Here is an 8,596-nt window from a genome sequence, read left to right as displayed (position 1 = left end):
AAAAAAGTTACAATAGAGGGAGTAAATCAGACTGTTGACAAGCTGTGCTTTTTTTACATCAGGTCCAAAAGAGTGAGAGAATTGTTAAACAAGTCTTCCCAGCTATGGAACCAGCATTCACGTCTTTGAGACATTGTAGCCCTTATGCAATCTATTTTATCTACCTCAATCATTTAATCTGTTGAGGGTCAGTGCTGCAAAAGTACTCCCTGATTCCCCAAGCTAATGAAGTGAAACTCCAGATTAGCTAAATATCACCACATCTCCAATATTCAATCCTGGCCTGCAATATCATAACATCTGCTCAAAGCCATTGTGTACTGTGGAGTATTTGATTTTACTCTATACCTGCTCCTATAATCTTAAATGCTGTTCCCACAGAATACTTAATCAGCTCTTTCTATGCATATAGATCATCTTAAAAGCTAATAATATTGCCATGGGGCTCTCTTCTCAATGTACTGGGCCTGAAATTGCTGGAAAAATAATGGTGGGATCACGGCGCTCGCCATTATTAGTGCATAAAGAAAACCCAACAATTTGCACGAAGAAGAGATACACCATGAGTTGCAAATCACCACAAATTGCTAGACGATTTATGCCACTCTGTAGTTAGCCTCACAAAAACGGGAGCTTGCCATCGACCTCCCCAGTGATATTCATTGAGTGTGAAGAAATTGCAGAATTTGTACCATGAAAACAAATTAATCTTGCCACAGCCATTTAGGGCTGGTAATTCATGTCGCAATGACCCTGTTAATAATGTAAGTTATGGTCCTGGCATGCCACTCAACGATGGAGGCCCAGAAAAAGAACAATGAAACTGTGGAGTATCACTCTCACAGGTAGTAAATTGTCCCTAGAGGTTTTATAAATTTTAAATTTCTACATTTTTCTTATTTTTCCTATCTGTCTCTCCTCTCGCTTAATCTTTCTTTCCCTCTCTTTATTTCTCTTCTTGTATCTAATTTGACTCCACCTCACCTTATTTCCTTCTCTGGTTATTCATTCTGTTTCTTTCTCTATCCTTATGTTTAATTGATTGAGGAGATAGACCATTGGACTTGACATTCATGAGGTCCCAGTTGCCCCATTGATGGCGCTGTGCTGTTATCAATTTATATTTCCAGCAATTTGCGGTGCAAAAATAACTTGACATGAAGGGTGAGGAACAAAGTCCAACTCATGGCATTCAATGCAAGGTGCACCTCTCCAGCAATTTCTGGGTTAATATCTGGCTTACTTGCCAGGATCAGGTTGAGATGGGACTCACCTCTCATGGCATTTCTAATGCACCAGGTCAAAAAGCAGTCTTGCACTCTGAAGTAAGATATTAAAATTGGGCTTAACAGGGCATGACAAACAGGATTCAATTGCAGCCACAGTATGTTTAAAGATGAAGAGTATGAATTACTTGTATGTTTAAATTGCAGAAATGACTCTACCAGTTTGGAGCGATGAAACTTACAAAAGGAGACACTGGTATGACTCATTTCCAGGAAACTGAACCTTACAGAGGCAGAAGGAGTATGACTCATTTCTGGAGAAACAAAACCTAGTAGGGGCCCAAAGGGGTATGACTCATTTCCAAGAAATCAGCAGACCAGCATGATTCATTTATAGGAAAATGAAACTTATCCTATAGGTTACACTGTATGAATAAGAAACTCCCAGATAGTGATTAATGTATAAACTTTTAAATCGATTGGATCTCTGAGGAGGTATGGCTTGCAAAATGTGTATAACTGTGTGGACTTTGAGAGGCTCGTTGGAGTTTGGGTCTTGTGTAGGGACACAAGAAGTTCTCCCCAGGCCTGAATAAATCGTTTTGACTTCAATTATTGGGTCTGTCTTTCTTGCAACAAGCCGGTGACGTCGACCTTGTATATCGCTTGGTCCGCACTTTGGGGGCTTACATCAATTGGCGATGAGGATGGGATATGCGATCTGAACAAGACTCTCGGACAATGATAACCTAAGACGGGTGAGTATGTTTTAATTACCACCTGTAAAATTAGAGGTTAATCACTGGCGAGACGTCAAGTAAGAATCGACGTACAAAAGAACTACAAAAAGAAAGACACCTTTAATTGAAGGCAGTTAAAAAGTAAACTGAGAGGGGTGGAAAGTCCCCTAACCCAGGAGGCAGGAAATCCTTTTAGCCGAGAGGCGGCAAACCAAGAGGGTGGAAAGTCCCCTACCCCGGGAGGCAGGAAATCCTTTTAGCTGAGAGTGGGCAAAACCGAGTGGGATGGAAAGTCCCCTAACACGGGAGGCGGGAAATCCTTAAACAGAGAGGTGGTGAAACCTCAACAAATGAATGAATGGGTGCACCATAGTGAGTGAATGAAATAAAACCCTACAGTCACAACGAGGTTAAAACTCAAAACCTTGGGACTAAAGGGTTGGTGTGTGTGTGGAATGAAACAGAGTGATTGACAGGAAGTAAAGAAGGAAATCTGAGAAGAGATATATAAAGTGAGACGAGTGAATTTAGAATCATGAAAAAAAAGAGTTGGAAAGGAGGATTCCCCACTGTGGGGGGACCTGGATTCTATAACCCGATTCCTGGTAGATAAAAAAATAAAAAAGACCATGCAGAGCGCCAAAAGGCTTAGTGGGGGGGGAGAAACCAAAGATAAAGAGGGAATGATAATCTGAGCTTGGTACCAGAAACAATGTAAAGAATCGAAACAGAAGGGAGAGATAAAGAAGGAAAAAGATCTAATTTGCAGACGAACCAATTTGAAAACCCAGCAAAGGAAAAAAAGAAACAAACAGGGATTTGGAAAGCTAGGGAAAGCTGCTGAGTCCGATTTAAAAAGGAAGAAAAAGATAAATTTAAAGCTTTACCAACATGGAAGTTATTAGCATCTGTACCGAGACAAGTAAAACACAAGATTTGCAGAGTGAAAGGAATCTTAAAAGTATGCTGGATTTCAGGCTGTATGCAATTGTGTGTTAAAGTGTGAATGTTTTCCTGACTAGGAATGTTTAAGAGGTTACAATATTCCTTTGTCTGAAAGTCTGTCCTTCAAAAAAAAGAAATGTCTGCTGTGTGTGTTTTAGCTCCACCCACTTCTCTGTGTTAAGAAAAAGCATTTAACCCTTTTGTCTTGTCTTAGATTTTGGAAGTTTTAAGAATGTGCGAATAAGATTGTGCCCTCAGAATGAAAAAAACTACTACAATTTAAGTTAAGCTGGAGTGTAAAAACTGAGAAGAGCAACAAAAAGTTTGTTTAACAAAAGATTAAGTTTCAGTCTAAGATTTAACCTTGAAGTTATGAGGTAAATTAACTTGTGGCCACAGTGAAATTCTGGTTGGTGTAAATTGGTGTAGTCCGAATTGAATAAGATAACTCCACTCTGCGAGAATATCCGATAGTGGCAGGTCCCTCTACAATATTTAATTGAATATGGTACTGGGAGCCCTATAGAATGCGGGACTAGAGTTAAACCCTAGAAAGGTACAGGTAGGGAAGGATGAAGTAATCTACCTAGGATACATAGCAACACAAGGGGAGAGACAAGTGCCCGAAGACAGAAAGGTGGGTTAATAAAAAACAGTACCTTGAGAGCCAGGTGATAACTAATCAGAATCAGTGTGACGTGTGGCCATTGAAGGAAGCAGATTAAAGACTTAGGGCTGCTCGATCGGGAGTTTCTGATTCTGTGTGATACGGAGGATTTAAGGAAATTGTCCAGTAATATGAATAAGTTGGGGCAAGGAGGGGATCCTTTTAAAAAGCTATAGCAGACGTAGAGCAAATGAGACTCCGGCAGCATATGCCGACAGACTGTGGCCCACATGGGAGGGGCACAGAGGACCAAGAGGACAGCTAGCGGAGCTGCACGCAATCACTGGCTGCGTGCTTTGATTTATCAGTCCAGTACTTACAAGCAGCTATGGTTAGATTTTGATCCAGAAGATGGGGTAAATACAAAGGCTAAAGTTGGGAGGAAAATGACCCTACGCTTTGAGGTGCAACATACAGATAAAAGGAATATCGGGATAATGAATAAGCCAAAGGGCAAGGTTTGTGAAATGAAAGGGGAAGCCCTCAGAGATGGCAGCAGGAAGGGACCGCGCCAGAGAGGGGAGGGGTTCAGGCAGGTACTAGGGCTATTTAATTATTGCCAGAACTTTATCCCAGAATATGCAGAAATGGCCCAGCCTATACAGGATTTGATCAAAGGGGGAAACCATCCCAGGAGCTGGTGGACCATGAAACAGCTTTTGTAAAGTGAAACAAGCCCTGAGGTTAGCCAAAGGAAAAAGTGTAAACATATACAGATAGTCGGTATGCCTTTGGGGTGGTGTCTGATTACATGGTAGCCTGGAGTAGGCAAGGATATATGACACCAGGAGGAGGACCCATAAGACATGAGAATATAATCAAGGAATTAGTAGGAACCTCTCTCCTACCTAAAGAGTGCGCAATAATAAATTAAAGCACACAAGAGGATTACTGACCGACACCAACAGGGCAATGCATGAGCAGACGAGACAGCTAAGCGAGCAGCTGAGAAGGGAATTTGACCAATGAAGCCCAAGTGTTCATGTTTAGTTAAAGTGTGAAACCACAACTCAGGAATTTTTTTTTAGGTTACGTGAAGTGACGCAATAATGTTTTGCTCCACCTTCAAAGGCCTGCAAAGGAGTTAACCCTTTCCACTGACAGCTGTTTGAGTTCACCAAGCAACAACTTCAGTATTACTGAAAAGAATTTAAAGATATTGGACATTATTAAATTTAAGCTTCTTAATGTTAAGTTAATATTTCCCCACAGTGATAGAAGGAAAATTATGATTTGATAAATAGAAGTTATCTTATAAACTAATTGCAGCACTGTCTCAAATGGCCAGAAGGCTGCTTGGGAGGCTGTCCTGTTACCCAAAGATAAATCTAGACAGATAGTTAGAGACATGAGGCCAAAGACCAACAGATTATATGGGATCTAGAACAGGATACACGGGACGACCAGAAGGAGGTCTCAGCAATAGGTAGCAAGGTGATGGCAGAAATAATACAAGCCAAACCAGGGCTAGCACCCAGATGGTCAGGACCTTATGAAGTCTTAATGAACAGTGACACATGCGCTTGTATAGATGGGTCTGGAACGGGTAAAGGAAGGTGGAAGCACTGGACTCAGTTAAAAATACATAACAAAGACAATGAGTAAGCCAGAGATGGTGCCCTGTTGAGCAGAGTGAGGAGTATACTAGAAGATTTAAAGAATGGGGAGGGGAGTTACTACATATATCAAAGATAGGGCTGTGTGTGATGATAATGTTATATGCCATAGTTTGCATCTTCAGGTATGTCTGGAGACAGAGCCACAGACCAAGAAATGAACCAGATGTACAGCATTTTGAACTGATAGAATGGATAAGAATAGAATAATTCTAATTGGCTGGTGACGACCAGCCCCCTTTTTGTAATTACAGGAACACTGGACGTCTGGAATGAGGTGGAACGTCCTCGCCTTGATCCTAGGGATGAACATAGGTATTGCCATTGTCAAAGGGGATTAGCAATAAGGAGAACACAGGATGAGATGTATTTTAGAGTGGCACATAGAGTTACTAAGCTTGCCATTAATATGAGTACTTTTGAGATGAAAAAAATATGGAACTCCCTGCGGGTAAAACAATTAGAGGGTCCACAGGGAAAATCTATCTTACAAAGATGTAAGAAACGGGGAGTATTGGAAATGGCCGGAGCAGGGTATGCAGCCGGGTTAGCAACAGTTAATAGCTTGGACATAGAAGGAGTAGAAGAATTACAAGCAAAAATAGAGAAGTTACTAAAACAAGCTACTGGAAATAGCCAGCAATTGACACTGGCAGGGAAACAAACAATAATGCAATTGTTGGGGGTGGAAGAGATAGTAGCCCCCATGCAGAAACAATCAATACAATTATTGATCGACTTAATAATGCTTCTCGCCAAACCGATAAGGAACTAAGATGTGCCATGTATGGCTCAGGCTACTGTCGAATGCTCAGCATAACATGAGCCAAATAAATAATGGACAGATCCCTGATTGGATTACTAATGAGGATCTGGAACCTTGGATTGACATAAATAAAAGCCGATGTAAGGGGCGTAAAATGGGACAAGTATACCGGGCAGGCAATTGTCTGACCCCATGGGCCAAGGTGATTGGCTTTGTACTGGCCATCCCACAACTCCCAGAAGAGGGACAGCCCCTATACGACATGATTAATATAGGAGAGGTACAAAGGGAGAGTTGGGTTAAATATCATGATGTCCCAACCAAGGCACTTTGGGAAAGGGATGAAGATAATAACCAGAAGGATGGAACCTTAAGGGGGTGGTAATGGACGGGTGCCACCACAAGGGAAGGACACGGGTGTGCACGCACCCCCCCCCCCACCGAGGGAGACACATCCGAGTGCGGATTTACAAAAATCACCAATTGCACCCTCGAGGTACACCCAAGGGGGATACGCCGGACAAGGGTAGCACCAAGGAACAACGGGACACTTTGTGTCACCACAATCGACAGAAATATGAATATCATGATATGACTTGTCCCATTCCCCAACCAAACCTTTGTTTTGGTCTAAAGATACCTACACAGATAGGAAAACCTGGTCACTTGATAATATGGGACTGAATAAAAAGGTCGACACTTATATCATACCAGAGCCCAAGGCAATTCCTAAGTTAGAGGAAGAGGAAGCTTGGAAGAAATTACGGCAGGAAATGAAGGAAATTTTTAAGTATATTATCGTAAAATAAAAGAAGACTTAAAGAGAAAACAAAAAGACATTAGTACAACATTAGAGGAAACTCACCCACCTCCTCCAATTTGGTAATTGGGGATCAGGATGGTCGGGGACGTTGGGCGCCTCAGTGATACAAGGCATAATGATATTCCTCATGATTGTTATTACGATATATTGTGTATTTTTGCTGCTCCAGTGCCTCTGCACCAGAATGAGTAAAGCCAAAATTGGTGCCGTAAAAGAAGTCAAACCTAAGGAGAGGCAGGTAGAGAAGTTAAGTATGGAAAACTCCCCTGCCTCTCCAAGGCAAATGGTGTAAGACGTGATAGGAAGCCCTGAAATTAGAAGGAATTAATTGGGCATGGTAATTAATGACCGGGCCGGACAACCGCAAGACGGGGGTGGCAGAAGGAGGGTGGCAGAAGGAGGGTGGTGAATGAGGATTGGTGAGTGATGACAGTCTCGAATTGGCATGTCACACACCCAACACGGGAATGAGGGGCAAGCTTGAGCGGAAAGCCTAAACCATTAATACAGGGTCTAAGGGGCCCCGGGAATGTGTACACTGGAAGGAATGCAGAAAGGAAAGCCCACCATAAAGGAAAGCCCAGCGTAAAGGAAAGACCACCATATCGCGTGGAGGGAAGTTGGCCTCCAAATTGATAGGATATATTCACATGTATAACCTAGACTGGTAGAAGGCCAGGGAGTGCACGCTCTGGCAGACACCAGAAAGTGGAAATACGTGTTGACCTGTATTGGTACAATTGCCCAAAAGGTCAAAAGGGAGGACTGAAGTAAGATATTAAAATTGGGCATAACAGGGCATGGCAAACAGGATTCAATTGCAGCCACAGCATGTTTAAAGATGAAGTGTATGAATTACTTGTATGTTTAAATTGCAGAAATTACTCTACCAGTTTGGAGAGATGAAACTTACAAAAGGAGACACTGGTATGACTCATTTCCAGGAAACTGAACCTTACAGAGGCAGAAGGAGTATGACTCGTTTCTGGAGAAATGAAACCTAGTAGGGGCCCAAAGGGGTATGACTCATTTCCAAGAAATCAGCAGACCAGCATGACTCATTTTTAGTGAAATGAAACTTATCCTATAGGTTACACTGTATGAATAAGAAACTCCCAGATAGTGATTAATGTATAAACTTTTAAATCGATTGGATCTCTGAGGAGGTATGGCTTGCAAAATGTGTATAACTGTACAGTAATCTTGGATGTAATGCTTAAGTTATCCACTAGATGGAGACAAATGCTAAGGGTTCATTTACCAGTGTTTTAAGGTAAGCCCTGCTACACAAGTATTTAGGTAATGTGGCCTTGTGGGTATGACATCATAGCATCCTCCATGTTGGTTTGCTTGTGCAGTAGAAATACAGAGTGCATGCCTGTAGCTGTAAGAGCTCTGTTCTCTCCTTATTCTGTGTAATTAAAAGTAACATTTTGTGTTCCTGAAGTCTCACTTATCGTAGTTATTGGACCTTACTACTCGGATATAACATTTGGCGACAAGGATTAACTGTTTCAACTTGAAGAAGGAAAAATACAAGAACACTGCATCTGAATCATGGCTACTCGAGTAGGAGAGATTTCTGCTTTTGATGTTCAAAATCAAACTTGGGAAGTGTACTGTGAGTTATTGGAGCATTTCTTTGTAGCAAATGATATTGTTGATGTTGGAAAAAGGAGAGCTTTTTTGCTAACTTCAGTGGGAAGTCTGACGTATAGTTTATTGAGAAACTTATGCAGTCCTGTAAAGCCTGGAGATAAATCATTTACTGAATTGGTGGACTTGCTAAAGGAACATTTCAATCCCAGACCGA

General features: G+C 41.7%; 1 long non-coding RNA gene across 1 annotated transcript; it reads left to right on the top strand.

Moving 5' to 3' along the window:
- The first annotated feature begins 4,851 nt into the window (after positions 1-4,851).
- On the top strand, positions 4,852-8,235 carry LOC147113869 (uncharacterized). The gene is made up of 2 exons (XR_015079296.1): positions 4,852-5,509; positions 7,662-8,235. It is a non-coding gene; the product is annotated as an uncharacterized LOC147113869 (long non-coding RNA).
- Positions 8,236-8,596: the final 361 nt, after the last annotated feature.

The sequence above is a fragment of the Somniosus microcephalus genome, chromosome 8 (assembly GCF_052327205.1).
Source record: "Somniosus microcephalus isolate GS21.2 chromosome 8, FLI_Smic_1.0, whole genome shotgun sequence".
NCBI lineage: Eukaryota > Metazoa > Chordata > Chondrichthyes > Squaliformes > Somniosidae > Somniosus > Somniosus microcephalus.
This window is presented reverse-complemented; position numbering and strand designations above follow the sequence as displayed.